This window comes from Chiloscyllium punctatum, chromosome 11 (genome assembly GCF_047496795.1).
Source record: "Chiloscyllium punctatum isolate Juve2018m chromosome 11, sChiPun1.3, whole genome shotgun sequence".
NCBI classification, from domain to species: Eukaryota; Metazoa; Chordata; class Chondrichthyes; order Orectolobiformes; family Hemiscylliidae; genus Chiloscyllium; species Chiloscyllium punctatum.
The window spans coordinates 107435980-107450872 of NC_092749.1; the positions used below are offsets into that span (position 1 = coordinate 107435980).

The window sequence follows — 14893 nt, forward strand, 5'->3', positions numbered from 1 at the left end:
CAAACTGATCCCCCTGTCAAGACCCTTCAAGATCTTGTAAGTTTCAGTCAAGTGACCTTTTACTCTTTTAAACTTCAGATACAAGCTCAGCCTGTTGGGGGTGGTACAGTGGTTAGCACTGCTGCCTCACAGCACCAGGGGCACAGGTTCAATCCCTCATTTGAATGACTGTCTGTGTGGAGTTTGCACATTCTCCCCGTGTCTGGCTGGGTTTCCTCCAGGTGCTCTGGTTTCCTCCAGCATTCCAAAGATGTGCAGGTCAGGGTGGATTGGCTGTGAGGAATGCAGAATTACACTGATGGGGGTGGGTCTGTAGGGATGCTTTTCGGAGGATCTCAATGACTAACTTCCACACTGCAAGGGTTCTATGATTCTAAGTTGCAAATATTTACAGCAGACAGACATGTTTGCCATGGATTATGACTTTCCTCAAAACACAACCCACCTGTTGCAGGTATTACTTTGGTAAACCTTCTGTGAACTTCCAATGTATTTACACCTTTCCTTCATAAAGTGACCAATACCGTACACAGTAACCTAGGTGCTGCCTGAAGCATAAACCTCCCTATTTTTTGTATTTGTTTCACTTTGAAATAGATCATGCTGTTGTGTAGGCTTTTCTCATTATTTGCTGTCCCTGCATTCTAACCTTTTGTGATTCATACACTGGGACATCCAAATCCCTTTGTATCTCAGACCTTTGAAATCCCTCACTACTGAGTTAATAGATTGTCTCTTCTTCCTGCCAAAATGAACAACTTCACATTTTCCCACATTATAGGCATTTGCCAAATATTTGTCCACTCATTTAACCTATTTACATTGTTTTGTATTCTCATTATGTCCTTTTGACAACTTACATTCTTACCTATCTTAAAATGATCAAATTAGACAACCACAACTTCCATGTCTCGCTCCAAGTAATTTATATAAATTATTAACAGTTGAGATCCCAGCACTAATTTCGGTGGCACACCACTTGTTACATCTTGTCAACCTTCAAAAGATCCATTTATTCATACTCTCTGCTTCCTGTTAACCAGCCAATCTTCTATCAAAGCTAATAAGATATTCTCTACACAAGAACCTCCTTTATTTTTCTGCTTATGTGTCACTTTGTCAAATGCCTTCTGGAAATCTAAAGTGAGCATATTCACTGATTCCACAACATGAGTTACTTCCTCAAAAAAATTCCAATAAACTTGTTAAGTACAATTTCCTTTTCACAAAAACCACGCCTGATTACCTTGAATGCATCCAAATGCCTTGCCATAACTTGTTTCGTAATAGCTTCGAACATTTTCCCTATAATAGATGTTAAAACTGACTTGTTATTTCCTGCTTTCGGTCTCCCTCTGTTTAATAATAAGGAGCTACATTTACCATGTTGCAATCTAATGGGAAATTTCCTGGATCAAGGGAGCTTTGAAAAATTAAAACAAATGCATCAACTATCTCACTAGCCATTTCGTTTAAGACTCTAGGATGAAGTCCATTAAGGGTCAGCGTAAAGAATTTCTTAATGTATTTGTTATCCACTTTCTTGGTGATGAACATATTTTGATAGCATTTTGTTTTGCCCTTCCACGTTCTCTTTGTTTTGTAGTAGTGGTCAGTTAGTTCAGTTGGCTGGATTATTGGTTGCAGAGTGATGTAATAGCATGGGTTCAATTCCTGCATTGTCTGAGCTCACTGTGACAATGCTGCCTTCTCAACCTTTGCCTGAGGTGTGGTGATCCTCAGATTAAACCACCCACTATTCATTTCTCTCTCTCTGATGGATTTTATTCATAGCAGTTAGAAATGGACAGCAAATGCTGGCAATAGTCACATCTCATTGAAAAGAGTAAAAACAAGGTGCTGAATGAGTTGATGTCTTTCTTACTTCTTACTTGGGAAATCTTATCATTATATAGCTACCTGGCTTCTTGAGAACTTCAGAAACCTCATGAGTCCTGTAATTATATCTTCCGTAATTACACCGGCACCACTCCCCACCTCTTCCTCGGCTACATTGATTGCATTGGCGCCACCTCGTGCTCCCGTGAGGAGGTTGAGCAATTCATCAACTTCACCAACACATTCCACCCTGACCTTAAATTTAACTGGACCATCTCTGACACCTCCCTCCCCTTCCTGGACCTCTCCATCTCCATTAATGACGACCGACTTGTCACTGACATTTTTTACAAGCCCACCGACTCCCACAGCTACCTGGATTACACCTCTTCCCACCCTATCTCCTGCAAGAATGCCATCCCGTATTTCCAACTCCTCCGCCTCCACTGTATCTGCTCCAAGGAGGACCAGTTCCACCACAGAACACACCAGATGGCCTCCTTCTTTAGAGACCGCAATTTCCCTTCCCACGTGGTTAAAGATGCCCTCCAACGCATCTCGTCCACATCCCGCACGTCCGCCCTCAGACCCCACCCCTCCAACCGTAACAAGGACAGAACGCCCCGGTGCTCACCTTCCACCCTACCAACCTTTGCATAAACTAAGTCATCCGCTGACATTTCTGCCACCTCCAAACGGACCCCACGACCAGGGATATATTTCCCTCCCCACCCCTCTCCGCCTTCTGCAAAGACCGTTCCCTCCATGACTACCTGGTCAGGTCCACGCCCCCCAACAACCCACTCTCCCATCCTGGCACCTTCCCCTGCCACCGCAGGAATTGCAGAACCTGCGCCCACACCTCCTCCCTCACCTCCATCCAAGACCCTAAAGGAGCCTTCCACATCCATCAAACTTTTACCTGCACATCCACCAATATCATTTATTGTATCCATTGCTCCCAATGCAGTCTCCTCTACATTGAGGAGACTGGATGCGTCCTAGCAGAGCGATATAGGGAACATCTCTGGGACACCCGCACCAATCAACCACACCGCCCTGTGGCCCAACATTTCAACTCCCCCTCCCACTCTACTGAAGACATGCAGGTCCTGGGCCTCCTTCACTGCCGCTCCCTCACCACCCGCCACCCGACGTCTGGAGGAAGAATGCCTCATCTTCCGCCTCGGAACACTTCAACCCCAGGGCATCAATGTGCACTTCAACAGTTTCCTCATTTCCCCTTCCCCCACCTCTCCCCTTCCCCCACCTCACCCCAGTTCCAAACTTCCAACTCAGTACCGTCCCCATGACCTGTCCTACCGACCTATTATCTTTTCCACCTATCCACTCCACCCTCCTCTCTGACCTGTCACCTTCATCCCCACCCCCACTCCCCTATTGTACTCGACGCTACTTTCTCCCCATCCCCACCCTCCTCTCATTTATCTCTCCACCCTTCAGGTGCTCTGCCTGTATTCCTGATGAAGGGCTTTTGCCCGAAACATCGATTTTCCTGTTCCTCGGATGCCGCCTGAACTGCTGTGCTTTTGCAGCACCACTCTACTCCAGAATCTGGTTTCCAGCATCTGCAGTCATTGTTTTTACCTGTATCATCAACAGTCAGATCCTCATCATCATATACAATTGAATCTGGAGAGATGAAACCTACTTTATTCAGGTTGAACTTACTCAATTCTCCTAAAGAATGATTTTGTTTTAAAATGTGGTGGCGAGTTTCCTTCATGAACTGCTATAGTCTGTGACTGTTTTTGTTTATAGCTGTTGTTGATACAATGGAGTGGTTTGCTTGGCCACTTCAGTGGGCAGTTAAGAGTTAACCACGTTGTGGAGAGTCTGGAGTTGCATGTAGGCCAGACCAGGGAATGACTGCAGATTTCCCTTCCTGAGATGCATCAGTGAGTTGTTTCTTTTCTGATCATCCCTTAGTTTCAACGTCCCTAGTGCTGACTTCTTTTTCCAGGTTTATTTAGTACACTTCATTCAAATCATGATTTTTCTTTATTTGATCCTGGGATACAGACATCACTGGGTAGGCCAGGTGACCAGTTGCACCTCGTGCCACATTGTTGTGGGTCTGGAGTCAGATGTAGATCAGACCATGTAAGGACAGCAGATTTCCTTCCCTAAAAGATGTGACAGAATCAGATGAGTTTTTACAACAATCGATATGATTGCCATGAGGTTTTTAAATTCCACATTTCTGTTTCTTTGCAGAATGTTGGCCTGCCACTCTCTTGCTTGTTGTCCAGTGACATTGCTGCTATGCACTGCCTCTCACTGTTGTGATGGGATTTCACCTCCACTCAAATATTTTTGGTCGGGTACATCACAGGTTTAATAAATCCAGGCCTCTGGATTACTAATCCAGTTACATAAGCACTCTGCCATATTTCATAATTGTTACCTTCAGAGATAACATATCAAATAGAAAATATGTTTCTCAATGCATTCTGGATACTTAGCCCACCCCGCCCCAGCCGTGAAGAAAGGTATATATTGAAAGTGCACTTACTAGATGACTCCAAAATGCACGTTGACATTAAAGGGTTAGACAGAATCAATATTGACCCAATTATGCAGGAATTGATGTGGATTAAACAAATCATCAGTCCTGGATCAAGGCCAGTGTGGTTAGCAGTGAATGCAAATTCTGAGGTAATTGTAGCACAATTGCATGTCGCGCTCACAAAGACAAAGCTTTCCAATCCCAGCATGCAAAGCTGCAGTCATTGAGACGCAAGGTAAATCTGGAACCAACCTTGCCTGTCTTAGGGTTTTGTGTGTCAGTGTTAAAAAGAAATCCATCCATTATTGCAATAAGGTGGGAAAAAAATACAAAGCCAATAGCTTAAGAAAACTTACTTTACAGAATGTAAAGCATTGGTTTTGGGAACTAAAATATTGAGAGGGTTAATAGGCAGATTGAACAGACTGGCAGAGACTCAAATGCAACTATCTTGAGTGTATCTAATCAAGTATGCTGAGCCATAAAAGGGAAATTTTAATGAATGGAGTTTGTGAATCCAGCCTCCGCACTTTGACCTTGTGCTTGGAATAAGGGACAGAAATAACTGGTTTACCCACACGCGGTGGAGATTTTCACATTGCCCCTTGGTCAGTATGAGGTTTCTGCAGCAATACTGCCAATGAAGCAATAGCAATTTAGCCTGTTTGACTGGGGAACTGTGGACTCTATTTTAAGAGTGGCTAAATATAGCTGAAATGCCATGAGTCATTATTATTTTTTAAGAAGTTGAAAAAAAAATGTAATCTATAATACCCAGCCCTTGAAGGCAATGTTAAGAAAAGGATAGCATTCAACAATTGAGGATACAACAAAGTCAGAGAGATGCATTCGCAAACCACTGCCTAAAAACATTTTAACAAACCACTGAAATAGCATTCCGTAAATGTGTTGGAAAAACCCTCTCCTGTGACATACCAAAAAAAAAATCAATGCCTTAATGAGGCACTGACTCATTACAGAGTAAAGTTTTATCCAATGCTCTCGGTTCAGAGATTTCTGTGTGCGCTTGAATTCCCAACTGCACTTCCCAGAGCACAAAGCGCTCTGCCAGAAGCACGAATGTTGAAAATGTATTCCTATATTAATGCTGCAAGATACCAATTAATCAGATGATGACTCATTATTAAATTTTGCCATCTTTTTTCGCTAGACTGCAGTTATTAGGGACAAAGCTGTATCGCCCCAATAGTGGTGATTGGCAATTAACTGGACATGCAGGGGGCAAGCAAACTTGGGGCTTGTTACTATGTTTTCAGTCATGGCTGTGCATTGCCACGGGGTGGCCAGGTTCATTCAAGGTTAGCATCACTTTACAGCCGGCCTGCAGCTCTTCAACATATAGTCACTGTGAGAGAACCCAGCAGCCAATTTGTGCACAGCAAGCTCCCACCCAACAGCAGTGTGGCAAAGGCTAGATCATTTTGTTGTACTTTCGCTGTTGTCAAGTGAAAGGTGGGTAAATGTCCCCTGACTGACCTTGACCAATTTGCAGTGACCCTTTTCAACTCAGATGTGTTCTGCATTGGGAATGTCAAAAGGAGGACGAGAATCAGGGGAAGCTCCAAAACAACTTTATTGGACACTTTGTCGAGGACGAGCGATGTTTATCAGACCCTTCTATAGTACTTTAATTAAATTCTCTCAATCGCTTCTTCAATAAAAGATCTTAACTCTCTCAGAAAACAGTCTCAAATCAAATTAGCTATCTATTTGAGCCATTTAAGATAATCAGAGGGTTAGATAGGGGGACAGTGAGACCCTTTTTCCTCTGATGGTGACGGCTAGTACAAGGGGACATAGCTTTAAATTGAGGAATGATAGATACAGGACAGATGTCAGAGGTAGGTTCTTTACACCGAGAGTAGTAGGGGCATGGAATGTCCTGCCTGCAACAGTAGTAGACTCGCCAACTTTAAGGGCATTTAAATGGTCATTGGATAGACATATGGATGAGAATGGAATAGTGTAACTTAGATGGGCTTCAAATTGGTTTCACAGGTTAGCGCAACATCAAGCACCGAAGGACCTGTACTGCGCTGTAACTTATAGATTAGATTAGATTCTCTACTGTGTGGAAACAGGCCCTTCAGCCCAACAAGTCCACACCGACCCTCCGAAGAGTAACCCATCCAGACCCATTTTCCTCTGACTAATGCACCGAAAACTATGGGCAATTTAGCATGGCCAATTCACCTGACCTGCACATCTTTGGACTGTGAGAGGAAACTGAAGCACCCGGAGGAAACCCACATTCTATGTTCTATCCACTCTGACAAGTGCTCGACATTTCACTATGCCCTATCCACAGATAGGACATAGAACATTCCAGCGCAGTCCAGACCCTTCAGCCCTTGATGTTGCACCAACCTGTGAAACCAATCGGAAACCCATCTAACCTAACCTACACCATTCCATTATTCCAAGATCCCTTCCGCTGTATTTCAACTGTTTGCGTGAAAAGGCTAGTAATACCAATTCCTCAGTCTTTGAGGGATGGCCGATGTTTCAGGATCAGCAGTCTTCGATTTGGGCTTCCCCCTTCACCTCGGACTGGTTTTGGATTTTGGGTCACCTCACTGAGGTTGTCTCTGTTAAGACATCGTTGAAGGTGGTTTAAAACACAGAGAGCTGCTGAGGCTTCAGGTTACCCTCTATCTTTCTCATCAAGCTCTTCTCTGTGGCCTGTGTCCAACACCAGTGTCGGACAGGGGCAGGAAAATACAATGGGGTGACTACATTCCATACCTGGAGCATGCAGAACATGTTTTCTTTTACCCTTCAGCTGTTAAGTGCTGTACCTCAGGCCTCTGACTGAACTGGGTGCCACCAAATCTACATGGCATTCTTTGAACAGAGCAGGAGATGGGAACAATGGCTCATTCTGAAAACAATGTGGCCATGAGCACCTGACCGTGCAGTTCCAGGTCTGTCAGGTTTTGACAGGACATGGATTGTCCAAGGCCAGACTGCGTGAACACTCTCCATTCCAGCTCTGCAGTTTGCAGATTGTGGAGGAAGGGCTTTTGCCCGAAACGTCGATTTTGAAGCTCCTTGGATGCTGCCTGAACTGCTGTGCTCTTCCAGCACCACTAATCCAGATTGTGGAGGCTGGCAAGGTTTAAGCTCATGCAAAAATGTCAATGTTTCTGTAGCAATCCTGGAGGTCATAGGTCACCTGACCAAACTGTGACTTTGATTAAGCGTTTGATACTGGGGATAACAGCTGTGCTCTGTGTCATGGAATCTTTCACATTGACCCCCTGCCAACCCCCGTCACAGGAAGGTGGATCCTCAGTATAACCCCTGACAGCCCCTGTAGCAGTGTGTCAATCCATCAATACCACATGGGAATGAAACGTAGGAATTAGGAGTGGGAATAGACATGTTACACCATTTACCATGATCATGGCTGATCTTATCCGGGCCTCAACTCCACTCTCCTGCTGGTCCCCATTGCCTTTTAGTCCTCTTTTCATCAGAAAGGTACCATTTCTTTCTTCAATCTGTTGATTGATTCTGCCCGCACTGCAGTTTGGGGCCGTGATTTACACAGATCCCTCTGAGAGAAGTAATTTCTCCCACATCTCAGTTTTCAACCTACCTTCTCTCACTCGAGATCGATGACCTCTTGTCCATGACTGTCCCACAAAGGGGAGCATCGGTTCAACATCCCTCTTATCCATGCCCTTTATCATGTTATAGACCTCAATCAGATACCCCTCTTTCTATTGAACTCCAGCAAGTACAAGCCCAAACTCTTTAACCACTCCTTGTACGACAGCCCTTTCACCCCTGGAACCAATCTGGTGAACCTCCCTTGAACTGCCTCCAGTGCTATCACATCCTTCCTCAAGTAAGGAGACGAAAACTGGTCACAACACTCCCAGGTGTGGTCTCACCAACAATTGAACAATATATAATTGAAACAAAATTTCTTGACTTTCATAATCTAGTCCTCTTGCAATAAATGCCAGGATTCCATTTGCCTTTCTAGTTAAGTGCTGCACCTGCATGTTCACTTTGATATTTGCACTTGCTTCCTGGCATGGAGCTTGTATTCACGAGTTTATGAAGCCACAGCTAATGTGCACGTCATTGATCACCGTTTTGAGTAGCCCAGTGGGACAGGTCGCTTGTGCTCCAACCGTGCTGGCAATTCAGTCAGCTGCACAAAGTTGAGCGAAGGCATGGCCTGTATCAGATGTGTGGAGTGGGGAGGTCTTTTAGGATATGAAACAGCACAGATAGTACCAAGCCTGCGAGCTCAATACAATCAAATGCCCTTGAGTGGGATGTGGTAGGTGTGCTTGGCCAAGTCATTCAGTATTAAATCTTCCAACGCCTGAGATGTGAAAGGGGGAACCTGGGAGCCCACAGATGGGAAGGGGAAACTATGGGTTTACTTGCTGCTGCCCAATACCAGAGGTGAGGGAAGTGGCAGAGAAAAGTGCCCTGAGTCAACATATCTCAACACTAAGAAACAAATGTAAAATTTGGCAGAAAACAACAAATGCTGGAGATCACAGAGGGTCAGGCAGCATCTATGAGGAGGGAGCAAGCTAACATTACGAGTCGGTGGGGCGGCACGGTGGTTCAGTGGTTAGCACTGCTACCTCACAACGTCAGGGACCCGGGTTCAATTCCCACCTTGGGTGACTGTCGCTGTGGCGTTTGCACATTCTCCCCCTATCTGCACCTGTTTCCAGGTGCTCCGGTTTCCTCCCACAATCCAAAGGTGTGCAGGTCAGGTGAGTTGGCTATGCTAAATTGCCTTTAGTGTTAGGTGCATCAGTCAAGGGTAAATATAGGTTAGGGGAATGGGTCTGGGTGGGTTCCTCGGAGGGTTGATGTGGACTTGTTGGGCCGAGGGGCCTGTTTCCATACTGTAGGGAATGTAATCTAAATGGGGTATGCTTTCCTTTATTGGTCAGAGTATTGAGTACAGAAGTTGTGTGGTCATGTTGCGGCTGTACAGGACATTGGTTAGGCCACTGTTGGAATATTGCGTGCAATTTAGATTTTAGATTTAGATTTAGATTACTTACAGTGTGGAAACAGGCCCTTCGGCCCAACAAGTCCACACCACCCCGCCGAAGCGTAACCCACCCATACCCCTAAATCTACATCTACATCTACCCCTTAGCTAACACTACGGGCAATTTAGCATGACCAATTCACCTGGCCGGCACATCTTTGGATTGTGGGAGGAAACCGGAGCACCCGGAGAAAACCCACGCAGACACGGGGAGAATGTGCAAACTCCACACAGTCAGTCGCCTGAGGCGGGAATTGAACCCGGGTCTCCGGCGCTGTGAGGCAGCAGTGCTAACCACTGTGCCACCGTGCCGCCCATTCTGGTCTCCTTCCTATCGGAAAGATGTTGTGAAACTTGAAGGGGTTCAGAAAAGATTTACAAGGATGTTGCCAGGGTTGGAAGATCTGAGCTACAGGGAGAGGCTGAACAGGCTGGGGCCGTTTTCCCTGGAGGAGGCTGAGGGGAGACCTTATAGAGGTTTACAAAATTATGAGGGGCATGGATAGGGTAAATAGACAAGGTCTTTTCCCTGGGGTCGAGAAGTCCAGAACTAGAGGGTATAGGTTTAGGGTGAGAGGAGAAAGATATAAACGAGACCTAAGGGGCAACGTTTTCACACAGAGGGTGGTATGTGTATGGAATGAGCTGCCAGAGGATGTGGTGGAGGCTGGTACAATTACAACATTTAAGAGGCATTTGGATGGGTATATGAATAGGAAGGGTTTGGAGGGATATGGGCCGGGTGTTGGCAGGTGGGACTAGATTGGATTGGGATATCTGGTCGGCATGGACAGATTGGACCAAAGAGTCTGTTTCCATGATGTATATCTCTATGACTCTATGGCTCTTCATCAGAGCTGATGTGAAATGTGGGAGATGGGGGCAGCATTTATGCTATAGTGGAGGGGAGGAGTTGGAGTGCAGGGGGAGAAAGCGTGTTGACAATTCAGATTAAGTGATTGGAATGTGAAGGCAATGGTGTATCTAACTGCCAGACTTGAAAGAACAGACTGTCCCGCTGGAGTGTGGGGAGGGGAGAGAGGGCATGGTGACAAGGGAATACAACCAGTAAAGCTAAAAGAAAGGAAAGGAATGGGTTCGCAATTTGAAGATGTTGAACGCAGTATTGAGCCCAGAAGGTTGCAAAATGCTTATTAAAGTGTAAATTAGCTAAGGTAGAATAAATAGCCATGATTTAGTTGGTGAAAAGCAAAAATAGCAAGTAAGTATCTTGGAGATGCCTAGAGCAATAATTTCTTGAGTTATCCTCTTGCTGTCAGATGTCTGATTTATCATCTCTTTGCTCCATTCTGCTTCCTGCCTTTTCTCCATTACTTTTTCTCTGTCAGCACTCATGACTGGTCACACATTGCATTGCCACAAGCAAAAGCAGTATAAGCATATCAGCTCATTGTTAACATCCACAGGGCTATTGAACATGACTTTTAGAAATGGTTTTGTAACTCTGTCGAGAGGCCCCAAAACTGTCTCTGATATTACAGCCAACAGATAATATTTTGAAGTGCAAATCCAGATCTCTATTACGCATTCCTGATTTTTGAATGGAAGGCACTTTGCAGATAATTTGTCGTATGCACTTTGATTCATATCACATTTCTGACTAATCAAGGCACTTTCAATCCTTATCTTTTGACGGTAATTCAATCCTGAGTTTTTATCTGATGCAGGAGGTCTGTCTGCTTTCTCTAAATGTCTTAAATGACTTAATACTTGCAAACCGCAATCATTATTAAGGCCTTACGTATGTAATAAATAGGATCAGAAATTGTCCATTCGGCCCCTCAAGCCTCCTCCCTATTCAATACAATCATGGCTGATCTGTCTTAATTCTAGTCTCCTGCCTGAGCCACCTTTCCCTTAAATCCCTGAGGATCCAAAAAACTTTCAATCTCTGTCTTGAATATATCAATCGACTGATTGAGCTGTGGCTGTCTGGGGGAGAGAATTCTGAAGACTTCAACCATCTTCCGTGAAGAGATTTCTCATCATCTCGCTCCTGTGAGGTCAACGGCCATCCTTGAGACTATGTCCCCAGTTCTAGACTCTCTGATGCAGGGAAACAGATCCCTTTGCATATATCTTATTCCTTGTTAATCTGTCCCAGAATACTACCTATTTAAATAAAATCATTGCTAATTCTTCTGAACTGCAGAAAGAGGCCTCATCTATTCAGTCTCTCTTCACAGCAGTACTCTTGTCCCAGTAACCTCATCTAGTGTAACAGTCTTGTGTATAGATAGCAAGGACCACCCCAGTTTCTTCTGAAAAACTACCGTGTGCTGTTTGGTTTATGTGTGAACAAAAAGCAAGAGAGTGAAGCAGATTTGAGCGAGTATCCAACTTCAGGCAACTCCCAGGAAGGTGAATTTAGCAGCAGTAATGCTGAACAGGACAAGGGGGCATTTGAGGGTGGTCGATGTGGTGTCGCATGTTTTACAGTAGAGGACAGCACGACTGTTTTGCCCTCATTTTCTACCACACTGGCACAAAAGCAAAACTTTCCAGCCACTGAGAGAGGGGCATTTTGTTCATCCACCAAGGTAGCAATATCAGCAAAATGTTTTTCAGACACTGGCTGGACATAAAAAACATGCGCTTCTAGCGTTTTTGGAAACATTAAACAGTGCCTATTTGTACATGGAGTCATACAACACGGAGCCAGATCCTTCAGTCCAACCAGTCCATGCTGAACATAATCCCAAACTAAACTAGTCCCACCTGCTGGCTCCTGGCCCATATCCCTCCAAACCTTTCTTACTTATGTAGAAACATAGAGCGAATTATACAATGAACGGAAGAGCCTTGGGAAAAGTTGATGGGCAGAGAGATCTGGGAATGCAGGTCCATCGTACCCTGAAGGTTGCTGCACAGGTGGATAGAGTGGTCAAGTAGGCATATAGTCTGCTTGCCTTCATTGGACGGGGTATTGAGTATAAGAGCTGGCAAGTCATGTTAAAATTGTACAAGACATTGGTTCGGCTGCATTTAGAATACTGTGTACAGTTCTGGGCACCACATTACCAAAAGGATGTGGACGCTTTGGAGAGAATGTTGCCTGGTATGGAAGGTGCGAGCTATGAAGCGAGATTGAGTAGGTTAGGTTTATTTTCATTTGAAAAACAGGAGATCGAGGGGGGACCTGATTGAGGGGGGACATGATTTATAAAATCATGAAGGGTATAGACAGGGTGGATAGAGACAAGCTTTTTCCCAGGGTGAAGGATTCAGTAACGAGAGGTCACGCTTTCGAGGTGAGAGTGGAAAGTTTAAGGGGGATACACGCGGCAAGTACTTCAGACAGAGGGTAGTGGGCATCAGGAACACGTTGCCAGCAGAGGTGGTAGAGGCAGGCACGGTAGATTCATTTAAGATGCATCTGGACAAATGAATGAGTAGGTGGGGAGCAGAGGGATACAGATGCTTAGGAATTGACCGACAGGTTTAGACAATACATTTGGATCAGCTCAGGCTTGGAGGGCCGAAGGGCCTGTTCCTGGGCTGTAAATTTCCTTTGTTCTTTGTTTTTTTTTACCCCAAATGCTTTTTAAATGTTGTAATTGTGCTGCAGTGATCCAAGTCTTTGTTGACACCAGTTGGTGTGTTTCACTCAGAATGCACCATGAATTTAAAGAAATGAAAACAGCCAAGTCTCTGAAGCATCTGTTGTGATGCATCTGTAAATCTAACCCTTTACTTGATAGCTGAACCTTACTTCATAAAGCAATGAGATAGCCATCCTGTAGAAATTTGATGAACATTTTCTCTGTTACTTAATTTTATCTGATGCTGATTGACCTGCTGTGCATTTCCAATGTTTTTTGCTTCTAGTTGTTGTTTGAATAGTTTATGAGTGGCAAGACAAGAGCAGAGAATCCTAATCATCTTTCAAAGAGTAACAAAATTAGTTTAGTCTTGTTCTGTGGAAAATATTCATTCGTTTTCTCACGAAATGTAGTTGCATACTGACATTGTGCCTGTGATTTGGAAAAGATTTGGTGCATTAATTTGCTGGTTAAGTGAATCGCTATCAAATGGATCATTTTCTGAGGGAAAATTGACAAGAGTTCCCCATAGTCACCTGCTCCTACACTCTTTGCAATTTGAAACAAATTTGCGTTTAATCAGAGAGAAAATCTGGACTGCACACAAAGCAATGAAACAAGATTTTGTCTAAATTAACAATCATTTCCGTTTGCCCCGCATTACAATCTCGCCATTAGAGAAACTTTTCAAGATCGTGAAGGAAGAATATTTCATAGTGGTTTCTGCACACTTATCGATATTTTATGAACAACACAGGACACAGTGATATAAATAAACATAAGGTGACCTTCAAGATGATATAAGTTCTGAACCACTGACTTTTTGTTTAAAGAATGACTATTCTTAGACATCGTTTACAGTGACCGTAGCCTCAAGAAACAAATTTAATTTAAGTGGAGTTTAGAAAGAGACAGACTGGCCATTTTTTTGTGCTTTATGCTTCAGCCTCACTGTCTCTGAGCTTCAGCACCCAAGAATGATTGTTTACTTATCAGAAATGGCTCTCAGTGCATCCTGCTGTTGTCTGTTGTAATATTTCCTTTGATGAAAAAGCTATTTTTAATTCTTTTTATTAATATTCAACATCTGTGTTACTGTTTATTACCAGGTAAATAGGAGTTGGCAGTGTGATTGACTGTCAGTAGTGATTAATACAGAGAAGATGGCTGGAATGCAAAGTGAAAGGACTGATATCAGTTAGAATCCATTGTGTGTACTGTAGCATTGCAATAAAATAAATGTTTAAATTGTGCTTAGGTTGATCATTGCAATGAATATTCTGGAATGGCTAAATTGATTAGGAAATGTCAGGCTGATTGAAAAACAAGGTGATTTCTTTTTCAGAAACAGAGGGTTGGATTCATATTGACGAGTGTCTTGGGATATTTTTCATTGTTAAATTATACATTGGTTAAGCCACTTTTGGAATATTGTGTGCAATTCTGTTCTCTCTGCTATTGGAAGAATGTTGTGGAACTTGAAAGGGTTCAGAAAAGATTTACAAGGATGTTGCCAGGGTTGGAGGATTTGAACTACAGGGAGAGGCTGAATAGGCTGGAGTTGTTTTCCCTGGAGTGTCGGAGGCTGAGGGGTGTCCTTAGAGAGGTTTATAAAATCATACGGGGCATGGATAGGGTAAATAGGCAACATCTTTTCCCTGGGATGGGGGAGTCCAGAACTAGAGGGCATAGGTTTAGAGTGAGAGGGGAAAGATATAAAAGAGACCTAAGGAGCAACCTTTTCACGCAGAGGGTGGTACGTGTATGGAATGAGCTGCCAGAGGAAGTGGTGTAGGCTGGTACAATTGTGACATTTAAGAGGCAGCTGGATAGGTATATGAATAGGAAGGGTTTAGATGGATATGGGCTAAATGCTGGTAAATTGGACTAGATTAATTTAATCTG

The 14893-nt window shown here is 44.0% G+C and overlaps 1 protein-coding gene across 15 annotated transcripts in view; it reads left to right on the top strand.

The window, feature by feature from the left end:
* The window catches only part of plcb4a (phospholipase C, beta 4a), a 560059-nt gene that overhangs the window by 300584 nt on the left and 244582 nt on the right, over positions 1 to 14893 (top strand). The window lies entirely within an intron of this gene.